Source organism: Carex rostrata, chromosome 6, assembly GCF_964058835.1.
Source record: "Carex rostrata chromosome 6, lpCarRost1.2, whole genome shotgun sequence".
NCBI classification, from domain to species: domain Eukaryota; kingdom Viridiplantae; phylum Streptophyta; class Magnoliopsida; order Poales; family Cyperaceae; genus Carex; species Carex rostrata.
In genome coordinates this window covers 1,334,787-1,356,248 of record NC_135923.1, presented here as the reverse complement: position 1 = coordinate 1,356,248, position 21,462 = coordinate 1,334,787, and the positions used below count along the sequence as shown (strand labels likewise).

The following is a 21,462-nucleotide window of genomic DNA, read 5'->3' as shown; positions in this document are numbered from 1 at the left end:
ACAAAAGAGAGCAGATTTTGTCTACTTTTATGGCGACAGCATGTCCCAACTTGCCGGACACGTTTGTCTGTTTTTACTCTTAAACCTTGTACAATGACCAAGTCATTTAATTCCACCCAAAAAATAGAATTGTCAAATTATTTGACCAAATGAAATGTTAACATCCTATGCACCTATGACTTCCACGCTCTATTTCTTCATTCCTTCTCACTATATATACCAACCACACCATGCAACTCTCTTCTACAACAATTAAACATCTTCACTTTCACAAAGAGAAATTTTCAGATTTCAAATTTGAAAGAAGAGCAACCTTTTTTGTTTCAATTAAATTTCCAAACATGATGCTTGGAGCAAATCAGAAGAGGTGCCTAATTCTACTTCTATGGCTGGTCCTGGTGTTGTGTAATGTGTGGCATCTCCATGCTGCTAGGCCTAGGCTATTGTCAGAAAGTGGGCCATCCAATTGTACTGGCAACGGTAGCAACACTGGAGGCTCATGCCCATAAACTGAAGAGCTTTTTTTTAACAAGATTTTTAATCTTTTTTTCCCCAATTCTTTCCAATTATGAGCTTGGGGTAATTAATCATATATCCGCAACATTTTTTGTAGGTGCAGTTTGGTAAATATTTTTTCATTCTTTATTTTTTTAATTTTTCCTTTGATCAGGAAGCCAATTAAAGCTTCTGTGTAAAATAAGAGGATAATGTTAAGTTTCATAATTTTATTCTTTTGGAATTAATTTAATTGCTTCTCTTCTGAGGGTCTTGTTTGCACTGCAGTTTTGTCAAATTGTATTGTCCGCATTTCACTGTTATGGATTTTACTGACATGATTGACATGGTAAATAAAACAACAAAAAACATTGGATAGTAAAATAACAAGTTTAAATTATGAGTAAATAATTTATATAATGTTTAGTGTTCCCATTATATCAAAATATAAACAGCACAGCCGTAATTTTAATTCATCAAACACTACAGCAAAACGGATTTTTTGCGACCGGTATTAGCGACCGGCGCCAATACCGGTCGCAGAAAATCTATTTTTTCCAAAAAAAAAAAAATATAACAAAAATCGGATGCGAGCAGAATTTTCTGCGACCGTATCAGCGACCGGCGCCAACAACGGTCGCTGAAATGTTTTTTTTTTTTGTAATGTCGCTGAAAAAAAAGGCGGCTTCTGAAAAATAAAACGCGCGCCAGTATCAAAACCCTTCTCCTCCGCCAAAATCAAAACAGCCCCGATCAAAACCCTTCCCCAAAATCAAAACCGACGCCACTGCTCTCCTCCCGCGCGCCCCACCCCTCTCCCCCGCGCCACCCCTCTCTGCCCGTGCCACCCCTCTCCTCCCGCATTCTCTTCCCACCTCACCCGTCTCCTACGACGGCCAACCATCGTTTGATAAAGACGATCCGACAGTTGGGACGGGGCTGGTCGGAGCACCGGCTTGCGGCGATGTGATGAAACTTCAGATTAAGGTCGATGAACAGTCTGGAAAGATCGTCGATGCATGTTTCAAGACATTCGGTTGTGGATCGGCCATCACTTCTTCTTCTGTCGGTACACGATCTTTGTTTTTTTACTCTTATATTTCTTTCAATTTCACAACTTGATTCTCGGCACAACCTCTAAGAAGTGCTTTTCTCAAGGATCTGAGTACTAGTTTCTTGTATTATTCCTGCAAGTAAAAGAACAGGTGATTACCAGTATCAGTCTGTAATTGTGTTTGGTTAATTGTTTGTTTATGTCAATTTTAGTGAATAGGCGGAATATTGAGTAAATTAAGTAAAGGGCAAATCCAAATTAAGGCATTCACCATTTCAACTGAGAGTTGGTATCTGTGAAATTGAACTAACCTATACGATATTTGCTGAGACTGAAGCTTAATTGTGCTAAATTGATGTTGCAATTGGTTGCTTTTTTTTCATCAATCTATGAATGATGTAAAAGGTAGTTGTCTGGATTCTGTATTGCAGTACCAATTGTTAACTGTACAAGACTGAAAGATGGCACAATTAGGGTAGAGAAGTTTTTATGTTTTTGTGAGATATTTTATGTGCTCTATTCAATCAAACAATAAAAGGCTAATATTTCTGTGTCTCTCCCGCCTCTCGCTGTCTCCTCGTCAGCGCTAACAGATCCGGTTTGTTCTCCCCTCTTCTCCTCTCTCCCAATCTGAATTCCATAACACCTGATCCATGATCAGCACTTAAGCATTACATTGCAACTCTTTCAGTTTGGCTAAAAGGCTGGAATTTGTCGTCCCCTTTCTCAAAAAGGTAATTCTCTTCCATTTGTTTTGTGAACACAATTTAATGTCTACCCTTTACTCGAAAAGAAAAAAGAAAATGTCTACCAGTAGCAATGTCTACCCTTTTCTTTCAATTAAGTATTTGTTCTAATCAATGTTAAAAGTTGTTACTACTTGAGAAAAAATATGTGACTGAAATTGTAATTGCATCTATCAGTCTTAAACATATATAGTATCTAGCCTATACTGGTATAGATTTTACTGGAAAGAAGAACAGGAACCAACAGTTTATTTAATTATTTTAATTAATTTTCTAGAGCTTGTTACTTTACTTTATTTTAAACTAAATTAAAATAGAGGTATACTATTGTACAGAAGAAGATCAAAGCATCCAAGAAATGAAACACTGGAGAAAATAAAGGTTGCGGCTCAGGGAGTCAGTCTCTCTTTCAAGAAGACCAACACTTCCAGCAGAGGTGAAGAAAATTACTTGGAAAAGGCAAAGGTACAAACCAATTTGTTTTTTTCTTTATTAAAATTGGAAAAAGGCATGGTTGCCTTGTGATTCTCAATACTTGAAGACTAGAATTCATTTATGTTTGAACTTAATTTTTAATAGCCTTGGGGCAAAAATACCCTTCTATTGAAAACTGGCAAATCAGAGCATATAAACTCTGATTCTGGTAAAATAAATAGGACAGATAGATAGAGGATTTAATTTCATGCAGTTTAGGCTTTAATTTTGATCAATTTGGATTTTTTTGCTATTTTTAATGAATTTTTGAAGTTCAGCCTTTGAAATGGGAAAAAACAGCAAAAATGACAGCACTGTTCCCAGTTTACCCCTGTGTTTAGGCTACTGTTTGGTATAGTTAGGGAGCCCCAAAATTTATGAAAAATTACCAGCATATAGAACACCATGTCTTGAGAATTTTCATATAAAGAACATTAAATTTGGCTTAGTAAAACTCTTGGAATGAATTTCTAAAGTTGGCTACGATCTTTTCTTGACCTCCTGTGACAGATCAGCCAGTGCAGGCTGATCAAAAGTCTAAATCCAAAATCCACTTACACAGTTAGATAGAGGACAGAAAAACAAGTGGTTTAGAGCCAAAGTTTTCTCCATTTGGATTTTTCTGCTATTTTCTAACCATTTTCAAAGTTAAGACTTTTCAAAAATATGAAAACAGCATATTATACATAATTTAGCATGATGTAACAGATATAATTGCATCTTTTTTCAGACAGACCACCTACAGCTTGTCAACAAGAACCTTCATGACCAGGTTATCAATTAATTCTAGGTCACAAGAAGATTTTAGTGTTTGTGGATTAGCTCATGTAATTAGTATTGTCAAAATGTGATATTATGTTTGATCGATTTTGTTTGATTTAGCATGATGTAATATACTCTTGCTTTGATCGATTTTGTTTGATTTGAATGTTGTTTATATTTTGTATGTTTAGATGTTGTTATTTATGTTTGATCGATGTGAATGTTTGGTATGTGTGGTACCAATTAAATGGGGGAAAGTAAATAACTAAAAAAAAACCCAAAAAAATTGACAGAAGGTTATCAGCGACCGGTTTTTGACTATCAGCGACCGTTTATTTCGTCGCATATATGTTTTTCTGACGTCAGCAAAAATTAACAGCGACAGAAAACAATTGGTCGCAAAAAAAGTATCAGCGACCGGCGGACGTCATTCAGCGACCGGTGACGTCAGCTGAAGAGTATCTGCGACAAGGCTTTCAGCGTCCAGGGTATCAGCGACCGGAATTGACTTTCTGAGACCGGAATGACTATCAGCGACCGGCGACGTGACTATCAGAGACCGGAAAACCGGTCTCTGAAAGTCTTTGTTGCTGTAGTGAAACTTCACAAAGTTTGATATCATATTTCATAATTTTCAATCAAGTGGTCAAAATCTTCACACATTATAGCAGAAACTTTAATTAATATTTCTTTTTGAAACTCTTGATAGTGCATGTCAAGTATAATTTTTAATTTCAATTACATTTACTTTTCTACATTCAGACTATTATTCACATCAAACTAAATCAACATCTATAACACATCAACATCTTCAACATTAATTAACGTCTATATTTCAACATCTAATAACACAAACTAAAATAATAAAATAAAACAAACCCTCTCCATTAGTAGTAGACACCAACGACTTTCAACATTTGCTTACTAGCAACCGAAGGAAAGGGTGGTATCTTTTTTTCCGCTAAGTTTGGAAGTGGAGAGACCGGCATGGCCTCAACCTTCCCTTTCCTATCAAAGGTTTTGTGAAGCAGGAATGTGGATGAGAGGGTGGGGGCACTAGAGACGGGAGCACTGACGGCTAAGACTATTGTTGCTAACTCTTCCTTAAACATTCGACGAGGGTGGAGAAGCTCGATCACGGAAAGGGAGACAAAATAGTTAGTGACTAGGGCTATTATCGCCGACTCTCTTTTCTCCTGAATAGTTAACAACAATTAACAGACACAATTTACAATAGAGCAACGGAGTGGAGAGGAGGGGTTGACTTGCAGGTGCGGGTGGTGAAGGGCAAGAATAGTTTGCTACCGGTCTTCGTTCTCCACCCGGAAAGAAGAGAATAGAAGATGAATTATTAACGGAAATAGTAGAGTGAAGGAGACTCGCTTGAAAGGAAAGCGGATGAACGGACCAGGCGGAGGAGGTGGGATGGAGTGGTGGTTAGAACTTTAATCAATATTAAATTTATCAATTTTTATTATAAGAGATTCAATCGGTTATGCTTTCTTTAATTTATTAGAGTCAATTCCGAATTGCAAAAGTCCATTTCAAATCCATCATCATAAAAAAGACCATGTGTCCTGTTGCAATTGTATTTTCAAATATATATAGCTCTGAGTAGAAGTAGTGTTTCTAAATTTATTAAATTTTCTATGAATTCAACTTTAAAATATATTGGATTGAAATCTTTCTACTTTATAAGTGATGCATCTATATATGAAAATTTTAAAATTATTTTATATAGAGTTAAGTGGTCAAATGGCGTCAAAAAATGAATGCATTTAAATTAATTTATAAACCTTTTAATTTTGACTACTTGACTTTATAATAAATTAAATCAAAATTTTAAAATTTTCACATGTAGACGCATCACTCGTAAAGTAAAATTTTTTCAATGATTTGAATTCATTATTTGAAACCAATTCAATATATTTTAGAGTTGAGTTTACAATTGAATTTAATGAACTTAAAAACACCCAATTCTATTCTATAGCTTTTAACATTTTATACTACTTTTCAATCTCTTTTAGAGAAGTCTGTAGACGACGCATATATACACACTCTTTGTTAAAATTTAAAGCTTTAACTTAATCTATGGCTAAAAATTTAATGGTGATCTTGTGTTTTTTTTTTTTTTTTCGTTATTGCAAAATTAAGAGAACTACTTAAGAGTTTAAAAAGTTAATTCCATCTATTTAGATACGCAACCAGCTAGCAAAATTTTTCCTTGACCACCTCATAATTTTTTAGATACGCAGCCACCAAGTTTTTCCAAGTCTTGAAAAGTAACCTGTATAAAATTCTTCCTTGACCACCACATAATTTATTTATTTTTAGGTAATATATACACATGAAATTAGACTTCCAACAAAATCTCATTATGTATGTGTTTGAACGTTCCCTTACATACTTCATCATTATTCAATTTCAGAATTTGAAATATAATTTATATATTATACGAAATAATAAAAAATATGTGTTTATTAATTCATATAATATAAGGAGGGTTCCAATGCCTCATGTCTCTCATACCTCATCATACGTCATATTTTATATCTTCGTTTTCAAAGTTTAAATTGTCGATTAGAACCGTTCAACATGAAATATATATATACGCTCAAATATAGTTAGGGATGAAATTTTATAATTTTTGAATTTTTTTTACTATTTTTTAAGATGGATAGAAAATCACTGTTTTTTAAACGTTTCAAAAACAATGATTTATTAAAATTTGCTTGGAGAATAGAGTATTCATGGACAAATCCGGATTTGTCCGTGAATACCGTGTTCGATCTATATTAAAATTTGCTTGGAGATCGAATTTTATATTTTTTAAATTTTGTATTATTTATTAGGATAGTTTGAAAATCGTTGTTTTATTAAAATTTTGTATCATTGAAAAATAGTGATTTTCAAACCATCTTAATATATAGTAAAAAAAATCCAAAAAAAATATAAAATTTGGTCTCCAAGCACATTTTAATATAGATTGAATATCTAATTATTTGGATCAACTGTTTGGACTTGAAAATTGAAAAACCGAGTTGTTTGTTCCGGGAGCAAGGAAAAAATGTTTTGGGTATATATATGAGTAAGGCTACGGTGCTACGGCTCAATATTCGAGTTTTCAAAATCCTAACGGTCGATCTGAACCATTCATCTTGTTCTCCATATTAATATATGTTTGGAGACCAAATTTTATAATTTTTGGAAATTTTTTACTTTTTTTTAGATAGGTAGAAAAATAAATATCTTAATGGTGCAAATATTTTTAGATCAAGTGATTTTCTACCTATCTAAAAAAATAGTAAAAAATTTTCAAAAAAAGTAAAATTTGGTCTCCAAACACATATTAATATGGAGAAGAAGATGAACGGTTCGGATCGACCATTAGGATTTTGAAAACTCGAATATTGAGCCGTAGCATCGTAGCCTTACACTATATATATATATATAGGAGTTGGCTACGGTGCTATGCGTAGCATAGAGGGCATCCGTGCAATGGCTCAATATTTGAGTTTTCAAAATCGTAACAGTCGATCCGAACTGTTCAACATGTTCTCCATATGAATATGTACTTGCAAACCAAATTTTACATTTTTTAGAATTTTTTTACTATTTTTTTAGATATGTAGAAAATTATTAGATCTGAATGGTGCAGAATTTTCAGATCAAGTGATTTTCTAAAATAGTAAAAAAATTCTGAAAAATATAAAATTTGGTTTGCAAGTACATATTCATTTGGAGATCAAGTTGAACAGTTCGGATTGACCGTTAGGATTTTGAAAACTTAAATATTAAGCCGTTGCACGAAGACATTTGAAAGTTACAACATCTTACAACAATTTGTTTTTATTTTTATTTTTAATGTCCAAATAGTCGATCCAAACCGTTAAACATGATCTCTATATTAAAATATGCTTTAAGATCAAATTTTACATTTTTAAAATTTTTTTTTTACTATTTATTAAGTATTTTATAAAATTGCTATTTTTCAGTGATCAAAAATTGCTATTTTACAAAATTGTCTAAAAAATGCAGTTTTGTAAAATACTTAATAAATAGTCAAAAAATTCAAAAAAAATATAAAATTTGATCTCCAAGTACATTTTAATATATATATAATGTTTAACAATTTGAATCGATTGTTTAGAGTTAAAAATTGCAAAATTGAATTGTTGTAAAATGTTGTAACTTTCAAATGTTCTAAGTGGATCCCTCCTCATATATATATACACATACTTGGGCGGCAAATGAACCGAACCGAATCAAATTCGGCCTAGTTCAAATTCGAATTTGAAATTATTTCGAACCGAACACAGTTCGAAATTGAAATAGATTTCAAACCTAAAAAGCTAGTTCGAATTCGGTTTGGTATAATTTGAACTAGTTCGATTTGATTCGAAATTAGTTCGAAATTGAAAGCTTAAAGGGAAAGAAAAAAGCTTAAATTGAAAGCTTAAAGCAGCATAAAGGGATAAGAAATTTTCGGGCTTGCAACTTCAGGAAGAAGGTGTGGGAGGAAGAAGGGGTGGGGAGTGGGGACCATTACTCCGCAGGAAATAAATCTGTTGTTATTTCAGAAGAATAGCAGGAATCTCTTATTGCAATTTCAACGATTGATCTTCATAGAGATTCGTGCATGAAAAACATTCTTTCTTGAGATTCGTATATGAAAAGATTTGAACGGTTGAGATGAGAATAACAGGTTCCTGTTATTCCTTTAGAATAATAGCAGATTTATTTCTTACTCTGCAAGCGTGCTGCATGCCTTGGTTTTCGAATCGAACTGGACCACACAAAATCGAACTGGGCCAATTTATTGCGAAAATCCTCACGCCAATTCAGTATAAATCAAACTGGGCCAGATTCGCGAACCACACGAATCGAATTGGGCCTGGTTCGAATTTGAAATTGAATTAATTTTGAATCGAACTGGTTTGAATATTAATTTCGAACCGAATTACTTTCGAATCGAATTTTTTTCGAACTTTTTCGAATCGAGTCAAATGCAAATTCACTTAAAATTGTACAGTTATTTGTTTTACGAATAGTATAACTTGCGCTATGGTTTCTTCAGTCATAGCTTCTCTGCCAAGCATTTAGCAGTCTACTGTCGACTATATTCAAATTCAAAGCATATGAAAATCACAATGCTGACTTAATTCTATGGACTAATTAATTAAACTTTTCATTTTATCTTTTTTTTTTAAATAATAATCTCCATCTGAAGAACGAACAAATTAAGGTGTTTTAATGTTCTTCTAATTAATGCATCTATGTTGTGAATATATGGAGAATAGGCACATTTTAATATGGAGAACTTGTTGAGTCCTTTATATCGACTATTTTAACTAAGAATTCAACGGTTTACAATTCAATGTACAAGAGGATCTATACATTGCAATGCACCACAGCCCAACTATATATATATAGAAAGAGAGAGAGTCTGACTAATATGTTTTTAGTAGCATTTCAGCCCATATACTTCTAATTCAAACCGATCTCCTACAAGAGAACTTTATTTACATATAATTTTTTTTTTTGAATTTATTTAGTATCAAGTCAAGCCGTAAAAAAAAAACGCATATTGATGCATTCACAACTGCACATTATATATTTTACTTACGTTTCAATCTCTCAAATTTAAGTTTCATGTAAAACCAACGATCGAAATTAATATTCCATTATATATATATTAATTCTCGACCCCACAACAACTCCATATGTGCTTTCAAGTCAAATGCAAATTCACTGGAAATTGTACAGTTATTTGTTTGACGAATGCAAGTAGAAGAGCTCAAAATGAAAAATGGCGTATACGAATAGTATAACTTGCGCTTTGGTTTCTTTAGTCATAGCTTCTCTGTCAAGCATTTAGGAGTCTAGTGTCGATCATATTCAAATTCAAAATATGTAAAAATCACAATGCTGACTTAATTCTATGGACTAATTAATTAGGACAGTGATAACAATCCCCGCAGGTTTATCCCCGCATTTATCCCCGCAGATACTGCCAAAAAAAACATGGGAGGACCGCCCAATCATTAATGAGCGTTTAAAAAACTGCGGGTATTTAACTTGAAGCATTAAAGTATTTACCTTGAATTTGTCAGGTATTAAACCCTATGCAATGATTTCTATTTATAAAAGAATAAATCAATCCATTAATTGTCCCCGCACAAAATTTCCTATTTTTTTGAATCGTCCCCGCACAACTGGGGACCATTAAACATGGGGGACCGCTCAATCATTAATGAACGTTTAAAAAACTGTTAGTATTTAACTTGAAGCATCAAAGTATTTAACTTGAATTTATCAGGTATTAAACCCTATGCAGTGATCTCTATTTATGAAAGAATAAATCAATCCATTAATTGTTCCCGCACAAAATTTCTTTTTTTTTTGAATCGTCCCCGCACAACTGGAGACCATTAAATAAACAATTCTCTCACCCAATGATAAATACTATGAGACATAATGATAAATACTTTATGTTACATGGGTAAATATTTGACATTATATGGATAAATACTTTATGTTACATGGATAAATATTTCTCAGACATACTTGCAACTTTCAGTAAAACATCAATATAAATACTCTCATGCATAATGATAAATACTTTATGTTACATGGATAAATACTTTGTATTGCATAGATAAATACTTCTCAGACATAATTGCAACTTACAGTAAAACATCAATGAAAAATATTTTCAAACATAATGATAAATACTCTATGTTACAAGGGTAAATACTTCTCAGAAATAATGATAAATACTTTTTTGAACATCAATTAATAGATAAACATTTATTAACAGTGATTGTTATTAGATAACAGTATAATTAATGCGCAGATTGTTTTTAAAGCAATAATTAACGTGGGAATTGTTATTAGAGGAATGCATAATTAATGCGGGGATGGGAGTGGGGGGGTTCTTATAATTAGTGGGGGGATAAAATGAAACTTTTAGGGAAATTAGTGGGGGGATAAAATGAAACTTTTAGGGAAATTAGTGGGGGGATATATGGCAGTTAAGGAAGAGAGAGTGCGGGGAAAATGGGGGGATGGGAGTGGGGGGTTTGTTATAATTATTCAATTAATTAAACTTGCCATTTATATATCTTTTCTTTTTAAATAATAATTTCCATCTGAAGATCGAACAAAATTAAGGTGTTTTAATTTAATGTTCTTCTAATGCATCTATATATGTTCTGATCATATAAACTGATTAATTTTGACATGTATAATAATGGACCGGTGAGAACGCATTTCCTTTTTAATTCATAACCCATGGCTTCATGAGCAAGTCATTTTGAAAAAAAAAGAAAACGAAAATTCAAACACTAAGACGTGAACTAACCTTAAATTAATTAATTATATTGCCTAATGGACTGGCAATAAATTGCTTTCTAGCTGGGTAAGAATCTCTGGTTGGTCTTATCTAAGACAATAAACCCCTGGTCCCATTTTATGGGTACACAACTACACATGCTTTTGCATTTATTATTTATTTATTTTATATTTTTCTCCATTAATTATATTTTATTATCCATGGCAAAAGGAGTTGTAAGACTTAATTGCAACTTGCAAGCTGGGAATGGAAATTTCCAGTAAAAAATTCACTACTATTCCTAATTGAAGTTTATCCTGTCCGGTCTTTTTACATGTCTACGGTCCAGTCAAATATTATTTAAGCAAAGTAACATTTTTCTTTTACTTAAAAATTATATTTTCTTTCCTACTGAAATTTAAATTATTAGTAACTAAGTTAATTTACTATTTTTTTAGTAAAGTTGGGGATAAGATCACCTAATTAATTTAATATCATAAGAATTTCTTAATCGGATTTCAAACTTACAACTTCTCACACATATTCACACATATGATATAATTTTTGTAAAGACTAATTTTCATGTACTAATTTTTTAAATTTTTCATAAAATTTTGTACAAAAAAAATTTAAAAGTCAATAAACTTTTGTTCATATACAACATCATTAACTTTCAATGATGTCGTATATATGTCCAGAATCATACAATTCTGGCCATATAAGACATCATTTTTTTTAACATGAATTGACGGTCAGAATCATCAAAGTTTGCTCATTTATCTAGCAATAAAAGAAGGATAAGTATCCGTAATATTTTATATGCATGTGTCTCTGTAAATTTTTGAATAATTTAAAGTGGAGAGCCGATCCGTACAGTCAAAATCAGGTAATAATAATAGGAGTTAGGCTGGGGTGCTATGGATAGCATAGTGGCCTCTATGCTACGGCTCAATATTTGAGTTTTCAAAATTCAAACGGTCGATCCGAACCGTTCATCTTATTCTCCATATTAATATCTGCTTGGAGACCAAATTTTATAATTTTCTGAATTTTTTTACTATTTATTAAGCCACTTTGAAAATCGCTAATCCAACGGTTTTACTGTTTTGTGCAGCCACCGTTGGATCAACAATTTTGTAAAATACTTAATAAATAGTAAACAAATTCAGAAAAATGTAAAATTTGGTCTCCAAGCAGATATTAATATGGAGAATAAGATGAACGGTTCGGATCGACCGTTTGAATTTTGAAAACTCGAATATTGAGCCGTAGCATAGAGGCATCTATGCTATCCATAGCACCCAGCCTAACTCTAATAATAGTATACAAAGTGCAAACAAGCATATGACACATGCATCTACTTTCATCTTCGTCTGGTGTAAAGACCAAGTCATTATATTATATGCAAGATCGCAACTAAAACATAATAGTATAGTGATTTGAAAACGGGTCGGGTCGGGTAGGGTCGGTCCGGACCTAGCCGGATCACGGTTCTCACGGCGGTCTTCGGGTCCGACCGGTCTACGGGTTAGCACAGATCGGATTCGGCGGGTCTAATTTGGAGGAGTTAGTCCAAATCTATGCTAGACCCTTTGTCCAAAATTTGCATGGGTTGGTCTAGGTCGGGTCCGGGCCGGGTCTTTTTTTTTTTAAACGGTGGACTATTTCTGGCCAAAATAGGTCTGTTTCTGGCCAAAACAGGTATGTTTATGTTTAGTCCGGTCTAGTCTGGGGTCAGTCTCGGATTTAGGTGGGTCTTGGGTTAGTCCGGTTAGGGTCGAGGCTAATCTTGGGTTAGTGTGGGTCGGGTTTGCACGGGTCTAGTGGATAAATTCGGTCCAAATCCTTGTTAGACCCGACCTTTGAATTAGTCCGATCCGGTCCAGAGATCTAGCAAGGATTGGATTGGTCCGGATCCGGGTCCCGGTTCGGGTCTAGACCCTCGGATGTTTTCAAATAATTTGACCCACACGGTTTATAATATGACCTAGATTAATTTCTTGCTTTCTCTCCATGCATCTCTCTTTTGTACAAGAAAAATCAAATTTGTTTCAAGAATCTTAATTAGGTAATTTAATACTATTTACTAGGATTATTTAATTTTCATGATGGCGCTAATTAAGTAAAAAAATCATAGGAAGTGCATTGTTCTACCAGATAATAGTATAATTAGACTTGATTACTTTTGAATTTTGATGTGACTACAAAGGAATTAGAAATGTTACTTTTTCAGCAACTAAATGAGTTGAAAGCAAAATGTAATTAAGTGTTATCACAAAAGCTACTGTATCAATTAATATCAATCAACAATTTAACTTGCATGTCGTAACTTTACTGATTTGAATTTGCTCACATCAACAATTAATGTATATAGTGATATTAATTAGTGGCTGTAATAACAATTGATGTATGGGAGCTAATAATAGTACCCACGCTACAGTACTTGCACTGTACCTGCAGGGGGACTACCGAAAATTAAATGTGAAAATATAACTTCTTGTGGGGATCGCAAAAACTACACAATTCAATTTTTTTTCATAAAATATTAATACATATGAACGGAAGTATTTATACCTAGGTACAGAAATATTTATACCTAGGTACAGAAATATTTATACCTATGATGTGAATAATTATTTATTGAGTGGATTCTTAAAGTGCGAAGATAACAATACCCACGCTACAGTACCAGCATTGTACCCGCGCTAAGTACCCAAGGACCACCAAAAATTAAATGTGTAAATATAACTTCCTATGGGGACCGCAAAAACTCCACAATTTGATTTTTTTTTTCTAAAGTATTAATATTATTCAATTTTCTCTTTCAAATGAGATCCATGATGATGTACTATCAGGCTCGTCGTCACGCAAGTATTTATACCTCACCATACAAGCATTTATACCTCACTATAAAAGCATTTATATATATACTTGCAAGCATTTTTTACATATGACACTGAAAGTATGAATATCTAAGTATTGAATGTATTTATATCTATGCACTGAAGTATTTATTTTTATGAGGTCAATTATTTTTGTTAGAGAAAGGTAGACGCAAAATTAGTGCCGGGACTTTGAAAGGGGGACCATATAATTAGTGGAGATCATAGAGAAAGGGTGTTGCTGGAATTTTAGAATAATAATTAGTTGAGACTATATAATATCTTTTTAGAATAATAATTAGTGGGGACCATGATACATTACTCCTCTAAGTGCGAGTACTGTAGCTTGGTACTGTAGTACGGATACTGTAGGGAGAGCACTGAAATAATTATTCTTAATGTATAGCTGTCTGCGTCATTGTCAGAGGTACTGAAAAATTAATATTATGTCAGAGGTACTAAAATATATATATATATATATAGGGTCTGTCTAAATTGCTGCTGGCAGCATTTCAGCAGAGGTGCTGCCGGGGCTATATTTAGCCATGTGATGTCCAAACAACAAATCCAAACCGTTAGATGTTTAATCTATATTATAATCTACTTGGAGACCAAATTTTACATTTTTTGGAATTTTTTTACTATATATTAAGCTAGTTTGAAAACCGCTGATTTCAGTAAATTTCTGCAGCATTGAAATCAGCGGTTTTCAAAACAGCTTAATATATAGTAAAAAAATTCCAAAAAATGTAAAATTTGGTCTCCAAGTAGATTATAATATAGATTAAACATCTAACAGTTTGGATTTATTGTTTGGACATCACAAAATAAAAAAAACAGCGGCAACACTGCCAGCAGAAATGCTGCCGGCAGCAAATTAGCCACAGCCTATATATATATATAGAGTTAGGCTGGGGTGCTATGGATAGCATAGTGGCCTCCCGTGCTACGGCTCAATATTCGAGTTTTCAAAATCCAAACGGTCAATCCGAACCGTTCATCTTATTCTCCATATTAATATCTGCTTGGAGACCAAATTTTATAATTTTCTGAATTTTTTTACTATTTATCAAGCCACTTTGAAAATCGCTAATCCAACGGTTTTACTGTTTTGTGCAGCCACCGTTGGATCAACAATTTTGTAAAATACTTAATAAATAGTAAACAAATTCAGAAAAATGTAAAATTTGGTCTCCAAGCAGATATTAATATGGAGAATAAGATGAACGGTTCGGATCGACCGTTTGGATTTTGAAAACTCGAATATTGAGCCGTAGCATAGAGGCATCTATGCTATCCATAGCACCCAGCCTAACTCTATATATATATATATATATATATATATATAGGAATATGCTAGCATGCTATGCATAGCATAGAGCCCCTCCATGCAACGCCTTGGATTTCGACTTTTCAAAATCCTAACGGTCGATCCGAACCGTTCATCTTGTTCCCCATATTAATATGTGTTTGGGGACAAAATTTTACATTTTTTGGAATTTTTTTACTATTTCTTTAGATTTATTGAAAATCATTGTTTTTTTATGGTCCAGATTTACTGAAAACAGCGATTTTCAATAAATCTAAAAAAATATTAAAAAAATTTCAAAAAATGTAAAATTTGGTCCCCAAACACATATTAATATGGAGAACAAGATGAACGGTTCGGATCGACTGTTACGATTCTAAAAAGTCGAAATCCAAGGCGTTGCATGGAAGGGCTCTATGCTATGCATAGCATGCTAGCATATTCCTATATATATATATATATATATATATATATATATATATATATATATATATATAGGCTGTGGCTAATTTGCTGCCGGTGGTGCTGCCACTGTTTTTTTCTATTTTTAGTTGTTCAAACGACAAATCTAAACCATTAGATGTTTAATCTATATTATAATCTACTTGGAGACCAAATTTTACATTTTTTGGAATTTTTTTACTATATATTAAGCTGGTTTGAAAACCGCTGATTTCAATGCTGCAGAAATTTACTGAAATCAGCGGTTTTCAAACCAGCTTAATATATAGTAAAAAAATTCTAAAAAATGTAAAATTTGGTCTCCATGTAGGCTATAATATAGATTAAACATCTAACGGTTTGGATTTATTGTTTGGACATCACACGGCTAAATATAGCCCCGGCAGCACCTCTGCTGAAATGCTGCCAGCAGCAATTAGACAGACCCTATATATATATATATATATATATATATACACACATTGAACAGTAGTCAAGTATGTATTTTAAAGAGTTTGGAAAATAAGTTATAAATATCACAAAACGGATGTCAAAATGCATTTTGACTCAGTCCCTATCGTGCAACAACTGCTAACTTAATTAATGTCTTTAACTAAAATAGACAAATGTACATCTGAACTATATATAAGGGTACATCGTCATAATAAAAATGTTTGGATATTTCTAAGGAAATAAAAAGTTCATGAAACTTATATATATTTATGGTGAATCCAAAATAATTAATTATCACGTGGGCATGATAAAATTGAAGAAGCACAAACTAATAATTTGTTTTGTATGTCCTACAAAACGTACACGCTCTAATTGTCAAGCGACCAAAATTTTTCTGAGCTGATTTCATGCTCAGAAAGCACGACCTTGTTGTTCAACCGTAGACTATTCGGTTTGATAAAATCAAGGTTTTAAATAACCATTATAGCGTTATAGTTTTTAAGATTCAAAAACTATGGTTGTGCCATAGCTAGTTATTTAAAATCATTATAAAAGAAAAGTGATTAATAGCGTTATAGTTTTTGAGCTCCGAGAAAGCTATAGTTAGCTATTTAGAACCCTAAATAAAATTAACTATCGATATTGACTTGGTCTAGTGGTAAAGTCAAGTAATCTCTCTTTGTTGTTGGAGCTTATGAGTTCAATATTTACATGAAAAAAAAATATTTGTTATAATAACAGAGATATTAAATAGTTGGGTAGTTTGATTTCCAATATCTACTAAAAAAGATTATTGATATTGACTTTCTAAAAATTATTCATGTAATTCTCCTCTTTAAAGTGGAGAAACAATAAATTAACCTCTTATTCTATATACTCATACTGTTCATAAATTGAATTTAAATTAAATTATCATCGTAAAAAAAATTAGACTCTATATCATACAAAAATCCATGATATTGTGTCCCTAAAATAATTGTATTTAAATAATAATCCCTGTCTGTTCTCAAACATGCATACTCAAACAAAAAAAATAATGAATATATACTAGACAACCTGCAATATTTTTATTAAAATTAAGGAAGCGTCTAATTGTTCACAGCCTTTTGTCCACCATTTGTTCACAGCTTTGACTTGCGCGAATACTGTAAAATTACTTCTACATGCTGTATAATTATACAATATATCACATAAAATATATCAGTTAATCACAAAACATCCAGCAACTATTTGAAGTAGTCCCATAATAATTAAAAAAAGATTGCAACTTGCACAACATGACAAAATAAATGTACTTTCAAATTATACTTTCGGAAATTACAGTTATAGGAAGTTATTGGCAGTTAGAGTTAGTTATTAGCGGTTATTAGTGGCTATTGACAATTAGAGTTAATTATTAGCTTCCGCACTGGGTTGAATCTTGTATACTGTAAAATTGAATCTTGTATACTATAAAATTGAATCTTGTATACTGTAAAATTGAATCTTCTACACAGTAAAATTTACAATTGAATCTTGTATACTGTAAAATTGAATCAGCAGAACTGTAAAATTGAATATTGTATACAGTAGAATTTTCAATTGAATCTTGTATACTGTAAAATTGAATCTTGTATATAGTAGAATTTTCAATTGAATCTTATATATTGTAAAATTACAAGATGAATACTGTAAAATTAACAGATCAATACTCCATATCACCTCTCTATCATCTCTTTCCTCCAGATTTCCACAAGATGAATACTGTAAAATTACAAGATAAATACTGTAAAATTAACAGGGGAAAAACTGTAAAATTAACAGATCAATACTCCATATCGCCTCTCTATCATCTCTTTCCTCCAGATTTTCACAAGATGAATACTGTAAAATGACAAGATGAATACTATAAAATTAACGGGGCAATACTATAACATTAACAGATCAATACACCATATTGCCTCTCTATCATCTCTTTTTTTTCCAGATTTCCACAAGATGAATACTGTAAAATGACAAGATGAATACTGTAAAATTAACGGGACAATACTGTAAAATTAACAGATCAATACTCCATATCGCCTCTCTATCATCTATTTCCTCCAGATTTCCACAAGATGAATACTGTAAAATTACTTCATATATCCAATAATATTAACTAATGTGTTCTATGTAGATGACAAAAATAATCCTGTAGAATAACATATCTAATCAATAAAATTAACAAATATATCCTACAAAAATAACATATTAAATCCATGCAATTAACTTATTTATCCTATGTAACATATAAAATCAAATAACTGATGTATCCTGTAAAGTTACTTCATATATCCAATAATATTAACTAATGTGTTATGACAAAAACAAATCAAAACCTATCAAATTGCACACAGACGGTGATGGAAGTTCTTTTTTTTTCACTCACAAATACATGACAGAGAGAATTCAATGCCTCAATTCCTTGAACTTGACATAGACATGATTAATTGTGGGATAGATTGAATGCCTCAATTACCTTCCCCACTGGTGACAATTGGTATGGTACACCATGGTTAAGGACTAACCATAAGCTATTAGCAAGGGTTAATATATTCATAAGCTATCAACAAGGCTTTATATATTCATAAGCTATTAGCAAGGGTTACTGTACTTATAAGTATCACCGTATCAGTGTTTACCAGTCATAACTAGCTTGTACTGCACAATCAGATCTAAGGTACATAAATGTACCAGTGTGTAAGTTATCATACCAATATCATAAAATCAAGTACAATCATGAAATACAATGTAATTTCTAAAATAGCTAACAGGTAAAGCTATTGCCATTTCTAACATAGCTACAAAAGGCAGCACTGTGAATTGAGCAGTTTATCTGTTATGAAGCATGTAAGAGACTCATACAAGTATAAAAATTCTCAAATTTCCGTGACATGTATAAATTGTAATATTTGAAGCGTAAAAAATTGTTGACTGATTGCATATAAACAAGACTGACTTGCCGTGCCACTTCACGATTAAAGCAGTTTTGTAAATGTTCAAACCGGGAGCACATTCCATCAGAGGCATTTCAGCAAACACCTAAGCTGCAACACCAATCGACAATCTGCTTGATAAAAAGTAGTCCCAGAGATGCCTCCCATAGATAGCTTGATGATTGATTTGAACTGTGGTTATCATTTACTGTCGCCGCTAGATCTAAGAACAAAACTACAGTGGAAGAGTGAAAAGTATGTCATATTGTGTTTTTATTAAGAAAATATTAAACTGAAAATACTTGAATTGATACTTAAAATGCAATGTTATTTCCAAAACAAAGAGAAATCTCAGCTCGGTTAAATCTAAATTAATAATCTGAAGCAAAAAAAATAAATGAAAATTCTTACTTTCACAGTTTCGTTCTCACAAAAATTCTTCTCAAGCACATGATCGGAAGCGATGTGACCTTCTCCAGAGGTCAGGGAGAAGGGGTGCGCTGGGAACAACACACGATCCACCACCGCCGGTGAGGGAGGCAGTTCTACGAGAGCCTCGGGTACATCGTCGGGATGGAGATGGAGATGGATCAAGGGATGATGCGGGGATCATCGGTGGGGGATAGGCGCTGAAAGAGATTGGAGAGAGATTGGAGAGAGATCGGAGACTGGTGTTGCTGAAAGAGATTAGAGTGATCGGGTTAAAGATTTTGAAAATGAGATTAAAAAAGAAAATGCGCAATTGGGGATGGAATGTTTAAATAGAAGGAGATGAGACTCTAACGGTGAGAACAGGAGGTAGTTAAAATCAGTTAAGGAGGAAGTGGATAAGGTCTGTGGACAGACCGTGGACAAAGGTCTGTGGACCAGGACCTTTTCTCTAAAATTAATTTGTGTTTACTAGTGGAGTTGCTAAATTCTAACATGCTGACTAATTCAATAAATGACACAATGATATATCATCTGGCTCCACTGTTGAATTTCAACTCTATAATCTGAGAAAAAAATAATAGCATTGAAATTATTATTAAAAAATATTGATATTTTAAAAGAGGAAGGTTCAAATGTTTTCATTTTTTATATCTCCATCATGTCTTCAATTTTAAAAAACTTTAATAATTCAAAATTTGAAACTTAAAAGTAAAAATAAAACCATTGGATATGATCTATGAACATCATTTTATCTATGCAAATATAAAAAAGAGGAAGGTTCTAATGCCTCATCTTTTTCGTACCTCATATTTTACATCTTCATTTTTAAAATCCAAATTGTCGATCAGAACCATTCAACATAATATTTATACTAAAATATACATGGAGATGAAATTTTATATTTTTTGGAATTTTTTTACTATTTTTCAAGATGGGTAGAAAATCACTGTTTTTGAACCGTTCAAAAAACAATGATTTTCTACCCATTTAAAAAAATAGTAAAAAAATTCAAAAAATTATAAAATTTCATCCCTAAATATATCTTAGTAGATATATAATGTTGAATGGTTCGGATCGACAAGTTGGACTTTGAAAATGAAAATATAAAATATGAGGTATGATGAGGTATGAGGACATGAGGCATTGGAACCCGGCCTCCTCTATAAATATTACAACATTTCAACTTTGTTTTGGTTGTCATCAAAAACTTGTAAAAAATGTACTAATGTCGATAATTTCTAGACATTGATTTTTCAACTTATTGATTCATATAAAAGCAAAACTAAATATGATATTTTTTAAGAGCACTTAGAGAAAATAAAATATATCACATCTAACGGTTTTATTTTAATATTTATGATTTAAATTTTGAGATATTAAATTTTTTAAAAATAGAGGCATGATAGAAACACAAAAAAAATGAAAGCATTTGAATCCTCCTCATTTCAACAACATTTCAAAAAGGAAAAAAAAAAGATAAAGGATATTTTTATTTACTAAACATTGTTATAACAAACATTGATCATAGTCCTAGATAGAGTGGGAAAAATGACACGGTAGAGCTGGCTTCGTCATGGAACGATACGGTTACGGCACAGCACGCGTGTTAGTTAAGTGCAATGATTCACGTGTTATGTGTTGTAACTATTCATATATTGTGACCATTTTTTGAAAACTTAGCACGGCATGCGAAAGGTCTAATCACAGCACGGAACGTGGTCACGCGAGTCACGTGTAATTAGTACAGTTAGATCTTGACTAAATAGTGAATCTTAAATAAACTAACATAAATTATAATCAAATAGTCACACAAGTCATGTTTGATCAAAGCATATTTAGATACGGCGTGGTCATTCACATACTGTGACTATCTCTTGATATTTTAGTCACGATACGTCATGTTTTTTCCAGTCTGGTCTTAGAGCATTGTTAATCATCATTTCTAGTTAAATGGAAAAATTCACCCGTTGCAAACTTTTGCAATTTAATTAATATGTTCCTTTTTCAAGCACATGGTGAGTAGCCGCATAAAACTACTAACAAAAGACAGGCAACAGAGAATTTTTGCTAAATTGTCGGATAAAGAGATGTCAGACAGGAATTGGTGTTTCCTGTTAAATCCTAAAT

The 21,462-nt window shown here is 32.4% G+C and overlaps 1 long non-coding RNA gene across 1 annotated transcript; it reads left to right on the top strand.

Moving 5' to 3' along the window:
* The first annotated feature begins 982 nt into the window (after positions 1-982).
* LOC144555834 (uncharacterized) lies at positions 983-3,740 on the top strand. The gene is made up of 5 exons (XR_013512133.1): positions 983-1,564; positions 2,134-2,147; positions 2,241-2,283; positions 2,631-2,760; positions 3,500-3,740. It is a non-coding gene; the product is annotated as an uncharacterized LOC144555834 (long non-coding RNA).
* The last annotated feature ends 17,722 nt before the right edge of the window (positions 3,741-21,462 follow it).